Source organism: Ranitomeya imitator, chromosome 6 (genome assembly GCF_032444005.1).
Source record: "Ranitomeya imitator isolate aRanImi1 chromosome 6, aRanImi1.pri, whole genome shotgun sequence".
NCBI classification, from domain to species: domain Eukaryota; kingdom Metazoa; phylum Chordata; class Amphibia; order Anura; family Dendrobatidae; genus Ranitomeya; species Ranitomeya imitator.
The window spans coordinates 117,774,275-117,791,834 of record NC_091287.1 but is presented as its reverse complement, the minus strand read 5'-3'; positions in this window follow the sequence as shown (position 1 = coordinate 117,791,834).

Genomic DNA, 17,560 nt, shown 5'->3' with positions numbered 1-17,560 from the left:
AATATAGAGGTATCAGGAGGACTGATCAATATAGAAGTGTCAGGAGGACTGATCAATATAGAGGTATCAGGAGGACTGATCAATATAGAAGTGTCAGGAGGACTGATCAATATAGAAGTGTCAGGAGGACTGATCAATATAGAAGTGTCAGGAGGACTGATCAATATAGAAGTGTCAGGAGGACTGATCAATATTGAAGTGACAGGAGGACAGATCAATATAGAAGTGTCAGGAGGACTGATCAATATAGAAGTGTCAGGAGGACTGATCAATATTGAAGTGTCAGGAGGACTGATCAATATAGAAGTGTCAGGAGGACTGATCAATATAGAAGTGTCAGGAGGACTGATCAATATAGATGTGTCAGGAGGACTGATCAATATTGAAGTGTCAGGAGGACTGATCAATATAGAAGTGTCAGGAGGACTGTCAGGAGGACTGATCAATATAGAGGTATTTGGAGGACTGATCAATATAGAAGTGTCAGGAGGACTGATCAATATTGAAGTGTCAGGAGGACTGATCAATATAGAAGTGTCAGGAGGACTGTCAGGAGGACTGATCAATATAGAGGTATCAGGAGGACTGATCAATATTGAAGTGTCAGGAGGACTGATCAATATAGAAGTGTCAGGAGGACTGATCAATATAGAAGTGTCAGGAGGACTGATCAATATAGAAGTGTCAGGAGGACTGATCAATATTGAAGTGTCAGGAGGACTGATCAATATAGAAGTGTCAGGAGGACTGATCAATATTGAAGTGTCAGGAGGACTGATCAATATAGAAGTGTCAGGAGGACTGATCAATATAGAAGTGTCAGGAGGACTGATCAATATAGAGGTATCAGGAGGACTGATCAATATAGAATGTCAGAAGGACTGATCAATATAGAGGTATCAGGAGGACTGATCAATATAGAAGTGTCAGGAGGGCTGATCAATATAGAGGTATCAGGAGGACTGATCAATATAGAAGTGTCAGGAGGACTGATCAATATAGAAGTGTCAGGAGGACTGATCAATATAGAAGTGTCAGGAGGACTGATCAATATTGAAGTGTCAGGAGGACAGATCAATATAGAAGTGTCAGGAGGACTGATCAATATAGATGTATCAGGAGGACTGATCAATATAGAAGTGTCAGGAGGACTGATAAATATAGAAGTGTCAGGAGGACTGATCAATATAGAAGTGTCAGGAGGACTGATCAATATAGAGGTATCAGGAGGACTGATCAATATAGAAGTGTCAGGAGGACTGATCAATACAGAAGTGTCAGGAGGACTGATCAATACAGAAGTGTCAGGAGGACTGATCAATATAGAGGTATCAGGAGGACTGATCAATATAGAATGTCAGGAGGACTGATCAATATAGAGGTATCAGGAGGACTGATCAATATAGAAGTGTCAGGAGGACTGATCAATATAGAAGTGTCAGGAGGACTGATCAATATAGAAGTGTCAGGAGGACTGATCAATATAGAAGTGTCAGGAGGACTGATCAATATTGAAGTGTCAGGAGGACTGATCAATACAGAAGTGTCAGGAGGACTGATCAATATAGAAGTGTCAGGAGGACTGATCAATATAGAGGTATCAGGAGGACTGATCAATATAGAATGTCAGGAGGACTGATCAATATAGAGGTATCAGGAGGACTGATCAATATAGAAGTGTCAGGAGGACTGATCAATATAGAGGTATCAGGAGGACTGATCAATATAGAAGTGTCAGGAGGACTGATCAATATAGAAGTGTCAGGAGGACTGATCAATATAGAAGTGTCAGGAGGACTGATCAATATAGAAGTGTCAGGAGGACTGATCAATATTGAAGTGACAGGAGGACAGATCAATATAGAAGTGTCAGGAGGACTGATCAATATAGAAGTGTCAGGAGGACTGATCAATATTGAAGTGTCAGGAGGACTGATCAATATAGAAGTGTCAGGAGGACTGATCAATATAGAAGTGTCAGGAGGACTGATCAATATAGATGTGTCAGGAGGACTGATCAATATAGAAGTGTCAGGAGGACTGATCAATATTGAAGTGTCAGGAGGACTGATCAATATAGAAGTGTCAGGAGGACTGATCAATATAGAGGTATCAGGAGGACTGATCAATATAGAAGTGTCAGGAGGACTGATCAATATTGAAGTGTCAGGAGGACTGTCAGGAGGACTGATCAATATAGAGGTATCAGGAGGACTGATCAATATAGAAGTGTCAGGAGGACTGATCAATATAGAAGTATCAGGAGGACTGATCAATATTGAAGTGTCAGGAGGACTGATCAATATAGAAGTGTCAGGAGGACTGATCAATATAGAAGTGTCAGGAGGACTGATCAATATAGAAGTGTCAGGAGGACTGATCAATATTGAAGTGTCAGGAGGACTGATCAATATAGAAGTGTCAGGAGGACTGATCAATATAGAAGTGTCAGGAGGACTGATCAATATTGAAGTGTCAGGAGGACTGATCAATATAGAAGTGTCAGGAGGACTGATCAATATAGAGGTATCAGGAGGACTGATCAATATAGAAGTGTCAGGAGGACTGATCAATATAGAATGTCAGGAGGACTGATCAATATAGAGATATCAGGAGGACTGATCAATATAGAAGTGTCAGGAGGACTGATCAATATAGAGGTGTCAGGAGGACTGATCAATATAGAGGTGTCAGGAGGACTGATCAATATAGAGGTATCAGGAGGACTGATCAATATAGAAGTGTCAGGAGGACTGATCAATATAGAAGTGTCAGGAGGACTGATCAATATAGAGGTGTCAGGAGGACTGATCAATATAGAAGTGTCAGGAGGACTGATCAATATAGAAGTGTCAGGAGGACTGATCAATATAGAGGTGTCAGGAGGACTGATCAATATAGAGGTGTCAGGAGGACTGATCAATATAGAGATATCAGGAGGACTGATCAATATAGAAGTGTCAGGAGGACTGATCAATATAGAGGTGTCAGGAGGACTGATCAATATAGAGGTGTCAGGAGGACTGATCAATATAGAGGTATCAGGAGGACTGATCAATATAGAAGTGTCAGGAGGACTGATCAATATAGAAGTGTCAGGAGGACTGATCAATATAGAAGTGTCAGGAGGACTGATCAATACAGAAGTGTCAGGAGGACTGATCAATACAGAAGTGGCGGCCTCGACCAATCAGAGACGCGGGATTTCTACGTCGATGCTGTGCCGGTCTCTGATTGGTCGAGGCCTGGCGGCCTCGACCAATCAGAGGGCTGGGATTTCCAGGACAGACAGACAGACAGACAGAAAGACAGACAGACGGAAAAACCCTTAGACAATTATATATATAGATACTATGGCTGGTCAACAACGAAAGAAATTGTTACCATTCGCCTCTCGTGTCTCCCCTTTTTCTTCATAGATAGTAAGCTTGCGAGCAGGGTCCTCATTCCTCTTGGTATCTGTTTTGATCTGTGCTCATTGTTATGCTGTAATGTCTATTGTCTGTACAAGTCCCCTCTATAATATAAAGTGTTGCAGAATATGATGGCGCTATATAAATAAAAATTATTATCATTATTATTATTTACACATCAAGATAATTGAGACACAAACATTCTAGCAACTTCATGGTTATCTTGCATTGTAACTGCAGTTTAAATCAAAGTTGAAAATAAGAATAAAATGTTTGAATCAAATGGAATCATTAGAATAACCCTTTACAGTATATTACTTTATACTGAAATCATTAAACTGCAGTATGTAAGTCGATGATAATAATGAATTTACCGCAATGTTTATTGATACTTTTCATTTCTTACCACAGTTAATTGATTGATATTACATCCTTCTTAAATTGTAAACTGCAAAATGTGCAGCTTTTTAGAAAGAAATTTGCAGGTAAACAAATCCGAGCCACGGTGCCGAGCTCTGATTTATAAGAGGAGAGCAGAATTTCATTAATTTTTTAACATTCCTTGTAACTTTGTTTATGCCGCGAGACTAATATTTTTACTTCAAGATAGAAATCTGTTTTCATTCTGCAATTAAAAGGAGCTTTATATTTTTTTCTAGATGACATGAGGATGGTGTAGACTCCTAAAATTAGTTACCATTTTGCATTTTTCATTTCATTCAAACTCAATCTGTGAGTTACAGTGTACAGTGACCATCCCTATGTATACACTCCTTATAATGAGAGACATTGTTATTTATAAGGATCAGATATTAGTATGTAGGGAAAGAGAATCAATGTCTTCCATCCGTTTAATAAACACGTGTTGATTTGCTGTTTTTGCTGGAAATTGTTGCGCTAGTGCTTCAAGCCAACAATATTTACTTTTGTTTCAGGTTTGTTCTTGTATGCCTGCCCCCAAATAGTGGTGCAATGTATTGCAACAATAGAAAAAATGCAGCCAGCTCATCTAATGCACAAGTGCACAAATCCAATGTAGCATCAATAACAGCAGAAAAAGGAGAGGAAAAGGTCTAGCACTCTCCTAGTGTATAGAATGTAATAAAACACCTTATATTTCTAAATAATATAAACAAAATCAACACAGCACAGTAAAAGTAATGCAATTTTCGAATGCAATGTGTGCTCAAACATTCTATTGCAGCATTGCTCCATTTACTTGAATGAGAAAATGCAATAAAACCTTACATCTCCATAAGTAAAAAAAACAAAAAAACTGGCTAAGGTGCTTACCTGTCTAGACCTTGAATCAAATGCACTATCATGGTACAGCGGGCCCAAGTAAAGATGGTAACTACACAGGTAATACCAATGAGACAGCCAGCCTACAATCAGGGATTGGCCGTTTGGTCGTTTGGCACACCAGTGCAAACAAATAATCTGCAGCAGTGTTCATAAACAGAATGCAAAGCATCTGGATCATAGCCTAGTAGTACTAACGCCCTGTGGAGACCTGCCCAGTGCTAACTGTAATGCATCCTGTGTGAACAGAGGCCACAGTTTACAAAGCCATTTGAGCCCAACTGCACCCAGAAAAATACAAATAAATAAAGTGCACAATAATAGCATATAGCAAGCAAGATCCAACCCAGCTTTAATGTCCGCTTTAAAAGATTAGGCACCAATTGAATCAGCTGAAAGGGAAGGTGCCACCAGTTTTCTTGTAGTTTGTTTTTTTGTGAAATTAAGTTTATCCCCTTTACCCCCAAGGGTGGTTTGCAGGTTATTGACCGGGCCAATTTTTACAATTCTGACCACTGTCACTTTATGAGGTTATAACTCTGGAACGCGTCAACGGATCCCAGTGATTCTGACACTGTTTTCTCGTGACATATTGTACTTCATGTTATTGGTAAAATTTATTTGATATAACCTGCGTTTATTTGTGAAAAAAATGGAAATTTGGTGAACATTTTTAAAATTTCGCAATTTTCCAACTTTGAATTTTTATGCCCTTAAATCAGAGAGATATATGTCACACAAAATACTTAATAAGTAACATTTCCCACCTGTCTACTTTACATTTACATTTTTTTTTATTAGGGAGTTATAAGGGTTAAAAGTTTGAAGTCACTTTGAGGGGTCTATATGATAGAAAATACCCAAGTGTGACACCATTCTAAAAACTGCACCCCTCAAGGTGCTCAAAACCACATTCAAGAAGTTTATTAACCCTTTCAGGTATTTCACAGGAATTTTTGGAATGTTTAAAAAAAAATGAACATTTAACTTTTTGTCACAAAAACTTTACTTTAGCTCCAATTTGTTTTAATTTACCAAGGTTAACAGGAGAAATTGGACCACAAAAGTTGTTGTACAATGTGTTCTGAGTATGCTTTTACCCCATATGTAGGAGTAAACCACTGTTTGGGCGCATGACAGAGCTCAGAAGGGAAGAAGCGCCGTTTGACTTTTCAATGCAAAATTGACTGGAATTGAGATGGGACATCATGTCGCGTTTGGAGAACCCCTGATGTGCCTAAACATTAAAACCCCCCACAAGTGAAACCATTTTGGAAAGTAGACCCCCTAAGAAACTTATCTAGATGTGTGGTGAGCACTTTCACCAACCAAGTGCTTCACATAAGTTTATAATGTAGAACTGTAAAAATAAAAAATCATTTTTTTCTCAAAAATGATCTTTTCGCCCCAATTTTTTATTTTGCCAAGGGAAACAGAAGAAGCTGAACCGCAAAAATTATTGTGCAATTTGTCCTGAGTACGCTGATGCCCCACATGTGGGGGTAAACCACTGTTTGGGTGCATGGTAGAGCTCAGAAGGGAAGGGGCACCGTTTGGAATGCAGATTTAGATGGAATGGTCTGCAGGCATCACATTGCATTTGCAGAGCCCCTGATGTACCTAAACAGTAGAAACTCCCAAAGTAGAAACCCCCCACAGTTTATAATGCTGAGCCGTGAAAATAAAAAAAAATTTTTTCCCACAAAAATAATTTTTTAGCCCTACAAACTTTTATTTTCCCAAGGGTAACCAGAGAAATTGGACACCAAAAGTTGTTGTCCAATTTGTCCTAAGTATGCTGATATCCCATATGTTGGGGCATACCCCTGTTTTCACGCACAGGAGAGGTCGGAAGGGAACGAGTACTGTTTTACTTTTTCAATGCAGAATTGGCTGGAATTGAGATCAGACGCCATCTCGAGTTTGTAGAGCCTCTGATGTGCCTAAACAGTGGAAACTCCCCAATTCTAACTGTAACCCTAACCCAAACACAACCCTAACCCTAATCCCAACCTTAACCATAACCCTAACCACACCCCTAACCCGAACATGCCCCTAACCCTAATCCCGACCACACCTCTAACTCCAAAACACCCCTAATCCTTACCATATCCCTAACCACACCCCTAACCCTGACACGCCCCTAACCCTAATCCCAATCGTAAATGTAATCCAATACTAACCCTAACTTTAGCCCAAGGCTAAGTTTAGCCCAACTCTAACCATATCTTTAGCCCTAACCCTAACTGTAGCCCCATCCCTAACCCTAACTTTAGCCCCAACCCTAACTGTAGCCCCAACCCTAACCCTAACTGTAGCCCCAACCCTAACCCTAACTTAAGTCCTAACTTTAACCCTAACCCTAATGGGAAAATGGAAATAAATACATATTTTAAATTTTATTATATTTCCCTAACAAAGGGGGTGATGAAGGGCAGTTTGATTTTCTTTTATAGCTGTGTTTTTAGTGGATTTTTATGATTGGCAACTGTCAAACACTAAAAGAAAAAAGAAAAAAAAATAGTTTTTGCGTCTCCACATTTTGAGATCTATAATTTTTCCATATTTTGGTCCACAGAGTCATGTGAGGTCTTGTTTTTTGCAGGACGAGTTGACATTTTTATTGGGACCATTTTTGAGCACGTGACATTTTTTGATCGCTTTTTATTCCGCATTTTGTGAGGCAGAATGAACAAAAGCCAGCAATTCATGAATTTCATTTGAGGGAGGGCGTTTAAACCGTTCCGCGTTTTGGTAAAATTGATAAAGCAGTTTTATTCTTCTGGTTAGTACGATTACAGCAATACCTCATTTATATTTTTTTATGTTTTGGCACTTTTATGCGATAAAATCTATTTTATGTAAAAAATAATTATTTTTGCATCACTTTATTCTGAGGACTATAACTTTTTTATTTTTTTACTGATGATGCTGTATGGCAGCGCGTTTTTTGCAGGACAAGATGACGTTTTCAGCGGTACCATGTTTATTTATATCCGTCTTTTTGATCACGTGTTATTCCACTTTTTGTTCAGCGGTATGATAATAAAGCGTTGTTTTTTGCCTCGTTTTTTTTTCTACAGTGACCACTGAAGGGGTTAACTAGTCGGACAGTTTTATAGTTCGGGTCGTTTTGAACGCGGCGATACTAAATATGTGTACTTTTATTGTTTTTTTTAATTTTATTTGGATAAAGAAATGTATTTATTGGAACAATATTTTTTTTTCCATTATTTAGGAATTTTTTTTTACACATGTAAATAATTTTTTTTTTACTTTGTCCCGGGGAACACATCATGGTAAAGTGTCAGATCGCTAATTTGACACTTTGCAGTGCACTGTGTCAGATCAGCAATCTGACAGGCACTGCAGGAGGCTTTCCGGTGCCTGCTCTGAGGAGGCGCTTGCAAGCCACCTCCCTGCAGTACCCAGAAGGAGCGCCGTGGCCATTTTGGATCTGAGGCCTGCAGGGAGAAGGTGGTAGGAGACCTTTGGAGCAACGTGATCACATTGCATGGTTCCAAGGGTCTCAGGGAAACGCGCAGGGAGGGGGCAGTGATGCTTCCCTATGCCGCCAGAATACTGCGATCATGTTTGATCGCAGTGTTCCGGGGGTTAATGTGCCGGGAGCTGTCCATGACCGCTCCTGGCACATAGTTCCGGATGTCAGCTGTAATAATCAGCTGACACCCGGCGGCGATCGGCCACGCTCCCCCCGTGAGCGCGGCTGATCACCTATGATGTACTATTCCATCCATGGGAAGTAGGGCCCACCCACACATTGACGGAATAGTCCATCTAATGGTAGAAAGGGGTTAAAATGGTAATTAAAATGTATTAATGCAATGTTTGAACTGTTTGCAAACATTAATATATGAAAAATATGATATATTTTCTTACAAATATATATATTTACCACTAGGGGGAGCATTTTCCATTTTAGACCTCAAGCAGCTATAGTAAGACTTACCAGCTTTAGTATTAGCAGAAAAATTGGGGCAGTAACTGCTAACCTCACCATTTCCATACCCTTTTGTGTGGTCTAGTATCCCTTGGGCAGAATGAAGAGTTGCATCACAGGGCAGCACCATTTTGTGGGTGACTGCCCTGTGATCTGCTATCACCAGCAGTTACTGTCCCTCTCTCCCATCAGTCTCTCTCAGTCAGATTACATGATTCTCTCACCTCCCTCCACAATGTCTGGCCATTCACTGCAGACCCCCAGCTCCTTATCTTATCTTACTGAGGGATGAATCACAACTCCTGCCAAGCAGCTGACAGCTCCTGTTCCGATAATGTTAATGGTCCACTGTTCCTCTTTGATGTCTCTGCTATTCTGCCCATATTTTTCTCCTGCATTTTACTCCTGTCAGCCATCAATCTAGGATCTGTTCTGCTGGGAGCGGTACTGCTTATGTTAGCAGATCGATGGCTCCATGAATACGACAGCAGAACACTCCCACTACTGTGAATTGTGCAGCCTACAGAGGTGTGTCCAGTTCACAGCAGTGACATTTCTATTATAATAGATAAGGTCGGCGTCCTTCTGTTATCTCCTATGACCATGGGGTGCCATATTATGACACTGAAAGTGTCGTGCTGCTACTGTGAAAGCAAGATGTCAGCCGCAGTGCCTTCTTTACACTCCTATAACACACAAAATATGTTTCAAATGCAAGCAAGACTTGGTTATAACAGCATGTTATGCTACATTACATTGATTTATTAATGACCTACAAACGCGGTACCTTCCCTTTAAGAGTGTTTTGTTGAACAAAACTCACCCTACAATTGAATTCCCAGGAACTCTTCAGGGTTTTGCATACACAAAGGATTATTGGTATAGCACAAAAACAGAAGAAATGGAGCACTCACAAGGTCCTTGATGATGAATTTCTTTAATCCATGTTAGGATAACATCAACATCATGCTAAAGTGAGGTGTGCAGGTGGCAGGGGAGTGAGCAGGTAAAGTCCATTAGGCTTTCTTACCTGCTCACTCCCCTGCCACCTGCACACCTCACTTTAGCATGATGTTGCTGTTATCCTAACATGGATTAAAGAAATTCACCATCAAGGACTGGGTGAGTGCTCAATTTCTTTATGTATTTGTGCTAAACCCAACTTTAACCTCTTACTGACATCCGTCATACATGATGGTAGCGGGATATATGTAGCGAACTCATGGGGTGAGCTGGCCATATACATGTCAGGTAATGGCTGTGCATTACAGGCAAGACCTTCCTCTAACAGCCACAGGAGGAGCGGAGGTCTGGCCATGACTGTTAGCCTGTTAAATGCTGTTGTCAAGCTCTGAAAGTGTAGTTGAAAGCATGCACGCATGGTGGCGCATTTTTCTATGTACCCAAGTGACCCAATTGTGGGGTGTCAATGGATTGCTCTGACTGCAGAGGGTCTGTTGACCTGTGCCTGTCATGATGAAGCTCCCTTGAAAACCCGCCTGTGGTTTTCAAGGGGAATGGCAGAGGCCAGAGCATTGATAGGGAAATAACTAATGATTTTTTCCCAATGTAGATCAGAATTTCACAGCCAAACATAGGAGTAGAAGGACAATGAGGAGGGAAATAGTGATCAACTGAAACACATACAAGTGTTTATATATATTTCTTAATTTCAATTAATATATGTGACAAAACAGATCTAAACATGGACAGCTGGATTATGGAGTGCATAATTTCTTATGAGGCACATGCAAGTGACTAAGGTGCAACTTACAACTGGCGAACATTTCTGGTGAAATTTATGCCATTAAAGTGGTGTACATTTTGATTATTTAGACAGACGGATTTCATCTTGCCCTGTCCACCCATTTTTTTGACGGGCATAGACCCTTAGATCAATTAGCCCTATATTCACATAAACAAAGCTTCAACTTAATGATAGAGTGTTTAAGTGTCCAATCAGTACCTTGAAAAGCCAAGCAACTATGCAAAGGATACTGAATCTCCTTTGATATTAATGGGATGTCTCTGATATTATTTGTGTTACATGGAATGTAAGCTTAACACAAAACGTCTGAGTGATTTTCATCATTGTGCTTGTATTTTTCCCTGCCTTCTTCTGAGAGCAATTAATTTTCCATTAATATAGTCATATACATTTTTTGGAATGAATTGTAATATTCCTCCACTTGGCCCGCCGCATACTGGTTCAAAATTGTTATTTTTATTTACTCTATGTGATTTGCCTACGTCCACCTCTGTTCAATCTAAATGTCACATGCTCTGTCAGTTTGTATACACACCTTTCCTGAAAGGCCATAGAGGCTGCAACACCATTAAGCAAGAGGCATCACTAACCAAACAACACCATGAAGACCAAGGAAATCTCCAAACAAGTCAGAGACAAAGTTGTCAAGAAGTACAAGTCATAGTTGGGTTATAAGAAAATAACCCAATTTTCTGCTGATCCCAAGGAGCACCATCAAATTCATTATCATCAAATGGAAAGAACATGGTACGACAAAGGTAAACGCTATGTCTGGCACCAAACCAACACAGCTCATCACCCCAAGATCGCTATCCCCACAGTGAAACATGATGGTGGCAGCATCATGTAGTGGGGTTTTTTTTGCATCAGGGACAGGCAAAAAGGTCAGAGTCGAGGGGAAGATGGATGTGCAAAATACTAGGATTTTTTTAGCAAAACCTGTTTCACTCTGTCAGTGATTTGAGTCTGGGATGAAGGTTCACTTTCCAACAAGACAATGACTCAAAGCATACTGCTAAAGTAACACCCAAGTGGTTTATGGGGAAACGTGTAAAAGTTTTGTAGTGGCCTAGTCAAAGCCCAAACATTAATCCAACTGAGAACCTGTGGTCAGACTTTAAGGCTATGTGTACACGATGCAGATTTTGCTGTGGATCCGCAGCGTTTCTACAGCTGCGGATCCACAGCAGTTTCCCATGAGTTTACAGCACAATGTAAACCTATGGGAAATGAAATCCGCAGTGCACATGCTGCGGAAAAAAACGCGCAGAAACGCAGCGGATTAGTTTCCGCAGCATGTCAATTCTTTGTGCGGAATCCGCAGCGGTTTTACACCTGCTCCAATAGAAAACTGCAGATGTAAAACCGCAGCGGAATCCGCAGTAGAATCCGCAATAAATCTGCAGTAAAAACCGCAGCAGTTTTCCAATGCGGATTTATCAAATCCGCTGCGGAAAAATCCGCAGAGGATCTTTCTACGTGTGCACATATCCTAAGACTGCTGTTCACCAGAGGAAACCTTCTAACTTGAAGGAGCTAGAGCAGTTTTTACTTGAGGAATAGGCAAAAATCCCAATGGCAAGATGTGGAAATCTCATAGAGACTTATTCAAAGCAACTTGCAGCTGTAATTTCCACAAAGTACTTTGCTCTACAAAGTACTGACTTTAGGGAGAGAAAAGTTATGCACACAGAAGTTTTCAATTATTTTGTCCTATTTGTTGTTTGCTTCACAATAAAAAGAAAACCAAATATTCACAGTTGTAGGCATGTTCTTTACATGAACTGATGCAAACCCTAAAAAACTATTTGAAATTCCAGTTTGTGAGGTAGGAAAACATGAAGAATGTCAAGGGGGTGAATACTTTTGCAAGCCACTGGAAACAATGTCATTAGAGTTTTACAGGGGACACAGCATTTGCAACAGGAGAGTGGCGCCAGTCCTGGAATAAAGCATCTTTTTTATTATGTTATTCAGCTATTTGGGGACATTCAATAAGGCTTATCCAGCAGTGTAAAAGGTCATTATATTCATAACTAAATACCTATAAAATAATCATTTTGGAACAAGTTATCTTAGATTGTTACTTTTTTATATAAACTTCCTGTAAGAGTAACAGAGAAAGAACACAATGCTGAGATCTAAGAAAATAAAATGCTTCAGAATTGTTTTTTGCTAAGAATTCAAGCATTTACTAAAGAAAAAACATGTCTGTAGAGCTGAAAGCTCCTATTTATGTAAAAACCACTTACTATCGTTGAAATATTGGATGTAATGCAGTAAAATAGGATATAAATACAATGCTGTAATACAATATAACAGTTCCCTCTATGGAAGCCTTATCAAAGGTTAAGCTTAAGAAAAGCGTTGTCTTTAAGGAATGTATAGAACAGAAGAAATTATTATTTTAAAGTACCCAAATTAGCTGGGAATCACACTGACATTTCTACCAATGTGATATTAATCTCTCGGGATGTTTAATATCATAAAAATTATAGAATGATAAAGCTTTCTCCAGTATAATAAAGAAACAGAATGAGAAGCATTAAATGTCAATGTCAGAAAGGCAGGAGTTGGCGCTGGAGGTCAATAGAAATGGTAGATTCGTTGTTCTGACATTGGAAATTAAAGCAATTATTACTAACTAATAGAATAATCTGTTCATAGAAGCTTAACGGGAATGATACAAAGCATTTTATTTCTATACTTTTAGAAACTAAGAAGTATCATTTCAAAAAGCCCTCCGTTTTATATTTATTTTGAAAAAAGGTATGTGTTAAATTCATAATTTTATCGTAATTTGCTTTAATAACCGCAGATCTGCAAACATTTTCTGCAGTATGTATTATGGTGACTAAAAATTATCCACTCACACTCTATGGAGTCGATTCATTAAATCTGACATAGCGCAGGCTCGCACTATGTTAGTCTTGCTGGAGTGCAAGGTGTCATATTCATTAAGAGGTGCACTGCACAGTGTTAGGGCTAGCGGAACGCACCAAATAATTATAAGAATGGTATAAGGTGCACTGCACAGTGTTAGGGCTAGCGGAACGCACCAAATAATTATAAGACTGGTATAAGGTGCACTGCACAGTGTTAGGGCTAGCGGAACGCACCAAATAATTATAAGGATGGTATAAGGTGCGTTCACAGCCTGGGGTCCACCGTGCAGAGATGGAACCTGCTGCTGAGTAATGACGGACTATATGGCGGTATAATGTGGATACACACACGGGTTAACTTCACCCGGTATGAAGGAAGTGAACCCTGTTGCATCACAGGGCCGTGGTACCGCACAAAGAGTGCAAGCAAAGAGTCACAAAACTCTGTCCCAAGACTAAGGGAAAGTGTTCCTCTAGACCTCTTGCGCTCGACACCGATACCGGGGTGTCAGAGAATAACAGAATGAATAATTTACTTCACAAGAGTGCGTGCAGTGCCGCTCTGGCAGACACCACTAACCACCCAGACTTGGGCCAGGAAAGCGCTCTATTAGGGCACGGCGCCGCACTGATGGTCACTGTTGTCAGATGCTGTATCGTGTGCTAGCTGTGCGGAATAGCACTGTCTGGCACTAGGTAGCTTCCACCATTCGCAAAAAGTCAACAACACCAGGGATGGGAATGATTCGGAGCTTTCATGCTTCGACAGGCATACATCCACACACACACACACAATAATAAGTCTATACTAGCGCATGGCCATGGGGCCATGTAAACCTTTTATAGCGGAAGCTCTCCAGGACCTTCCTAGTGGTCCAATAGGAGCTGCTACAGGACCTGAGCATGTGACCCCCATCCTCCAATGAGAGGTCGTCCCTTGGGCATGCTCAGAAGAAGAAAAGCAGGACTTAGTCATAGGGACACCTGCTTGCCGCTAATCAGTACTGGTTACAATGGCTGAGCCTGGAAAGACAGCAGTAACAAGCCGCACAGTATCAGCTTGAGCCAGATGCTGGGACCGACGTCTCTGCTGAGCAGGTTCCACTGCGTCTGGAGGAGAATAGAAGACTGCAGCGGAGATGGTTCGAGATTCCTCCTGTGAAGCGGTGGGAATTTAACACCTAACACACAGCACTTAATGAATTCATCACATCCTCTGAGTCAGAAAGGCAGAAGCTGGTGCTGGAGGTCAATAGAAATGGTAGATTTGTTGTTCTGACATTGGCAATTAAAGCAATTATTACTGACTAATACAATGACCTGTTCATAGAAGCTTAACGGGAATGATACAAAGCAATTTATGACTATACTTTTAGAAACTAAGAAGTATAATTTCAAAAAGCCCTGTTTTATAGATTTATTTTTTAAAAAAGTTGTGTGTTAAATTCAGAATTTTATCGTAAATTACTTACAGCTGATCTGCAAATGTTTTCTGCAGTATGTATTGTGACTAAAAATGCGGCGGTGAGCCCACCTCAAAGCCACGACATGTCAGCTGTTTTGTACAGAGGACATGTGCGTGCAGTGAGCGCGAATGGAATCGCGATCCGCCCGTGCCCATTAACTAGTTAAATGCCACTTTCAAGCGCTGACAGCGGCATTTAACTAGCGCTCCCGGCCACGCGGCCGGAAGTTCTCGCACCGATGACCCCCGTCACATGATCGGGGGTCAGCGGTGCCTTGCCATAACAACCTAAGGTCTCCTTGAGACCTCTATGGTTGTTGATGGCCAATTGCTTTGAGCGCCACCCTGTGGTCGGCGTTCAAAGCAACCCTGCATTTCTGCTACATAGAGGTGATCTGTGCTTCACCTCTATATAGCTAAGGCGATCGAGTTGTGCATGCTTCTAGCCTCCTATGGAGGCTGTTGAAGCATGCCAAAATAAAAAAAAATGTTAAAAAATATAAAATATATAAAAGTTCAAATTACCCCTCTTTCGCCCCAATCCAAATAAAACAATAAAAAAAAATCAAACCTACAAATATTTGGTATCGCTGCGTTCGGTCAGAGCTCTGGCTGGGCCTGTCAAGAATGGTCTCAGAGTTGTTCTGAAGCCACTCCTTTGTTATTTTAGCTGTGTGCTTAGGGTCATTTTCTTGTTGGAAAATGAACCTTCGGCCAAGTCTGAGGTCCAGAGCACTCTGGAAAAGATTTTCATCCAGGATATCTATGTACTTGGCCACATTCATGTTTCCTTCAATGGCAATCAGTTATCCTGTCCCTGCAGCTGAAAAACACCCCCACAGCATGATGCTGCCACCACCATGTTTCACTGTTGGGATTGCTTTGGGCAGGTCATGAGCAGTGCCTGGTTTTCACCACACATGCTGCTTAGAATTATCACTAAAAAGTTCTATTTTTGTCTCATCAGACCAGATAATCTTATTTCTCATAGTCTGGGAGTCCTTCATGTGTTTTTTTTAGCAAACTCTATGCGGGCTTTCATATGTCTTGCACTGAGGAGAGGATTCTGTTGGGTCACTCTGCCGTAAAGGCCCAACCTTCTCTCATCTCCCTACTGCATCTGTGGAGCTTAGCCACAGTGATCTTGGGGTTTTTCTTTACCTCCCTCACCAAGGGTCTTCTCCCACAACTGATCAATTTGGCTGGACTGCTAGGTCTAGGAAGACTTCTGGTGGTCCCAAACATCTTCCATTTAAGGATTATGGAGGCCACTGTGCTCTTAGGAACCTTGAGTACTGCAGAAATTCTTTTGTAACCTTGGCCAGATGTGTGCCTTGCCACAATTCTGTCTCTGAGCTCCTTGGCCAGTTCTTTTGACCTCATGATTCTCATTTGGTCTGACATGCACTGTGAGCTGTGAAGTCTTATATTGACAGGTGTGTGCCTTTACAAATCAAGTCATATCAGTTTAATTTAATACGGCTGGACTCCAATGAAGGAGAAGAACCATCTCAAGGAGGATCACAAGGAAATAGACAGCATGTGACTTCAATATGAGTGTCTGAACAAAGGGTCTGAATACTTATGACCATGTGATATTTTCAGTTTTTACAATACATTTGCAAAAAAAATATACATTTCTGTTTTTATCAGTCAAGATGGGGTGCAGACTGTATTAATTAATGAGAAAAAATGAACTTTTTTGAATTTACCGATTAGCTGCAATGAAACAAAGAGTTAAACATTTAAAGGGGTCTGAATACTTTCTGTACCCACTGTACATACAAATATAAGGTATGGTAAACAAATAGTACCAGATCACCTCCTATAGTTTGTGAGTGTACTCTAAGGCACAGGTAAACCAGAAGGAAACCAAAGTTATTAGAATTGTTGTTTAATTTTTATTATGTAAGTACATTTCTACCTATTGTCTGTTCCATTTGCAAAACAGCAGGAGAAATTGATTTACAATGGGAGTTGAGTTGGAGCGCCCCCAGACGCAGGGCCACGGGTTACTCGGTACCGGTCCTCTCTGGCTCAGTTCTGGGGATGCCACGGTGGCTGGACCCGGTCCGTGACCCTGCTAAGGGGCGTCCAATGAAAGGTGATACGAGTCTGTCAAGGTTTTGTGACGTCACCTGTGGTATTCGGTCAGGGTGACCGACGTTGCTTGGGGCCCACTGGGGTGATGTGATGGCAGCTAGATGGTAAACCTTCCCACAGGTGAAGTATGTCCCCAGTGCTTCCCAGTAAGGTGGATGGTGATGGTGTGAGGTGCAAACAATAACGAGGACACAGGGTTGCAGTCTCTTTACCTCTTTACTGGTGACTTCAGGATCCTCAATCCAGAGCACAGTTAACAGGGCTGTCTGAGACCAGCCGGTCCGAAGGCACATCCAGAGTTCCCTTTGCAGGTGGAAATTGTTGCCTATCACTAGCGCCTGTGTGTTGTAGTCCTTCCCTGCTGAGCATTCGGGATAGTCCTCACAACTTTTATTCTCGTTCGTTCCAGTTCTTTCTAGTTCTTTCTATTCTCCGTCCCCCAGGTTTGTCATGGCTAGGACGCACCCGTTTGACAGGTAGGCTCGGAGCTCTTCCGGGACCCTAGAGATGCCCCTCTCCACGGTTGCCCCCTATGTCTGCTTAGGTGATGTAAGGTAGACAGCCAACCTATAATTAACTGTCCTGCGGTATTTGAAGTAAGGCATAAAGTCAGTTACTTCCTCGGTGTTCCGGTCACCGGCTACACGCCTCAGTAGGATGTTG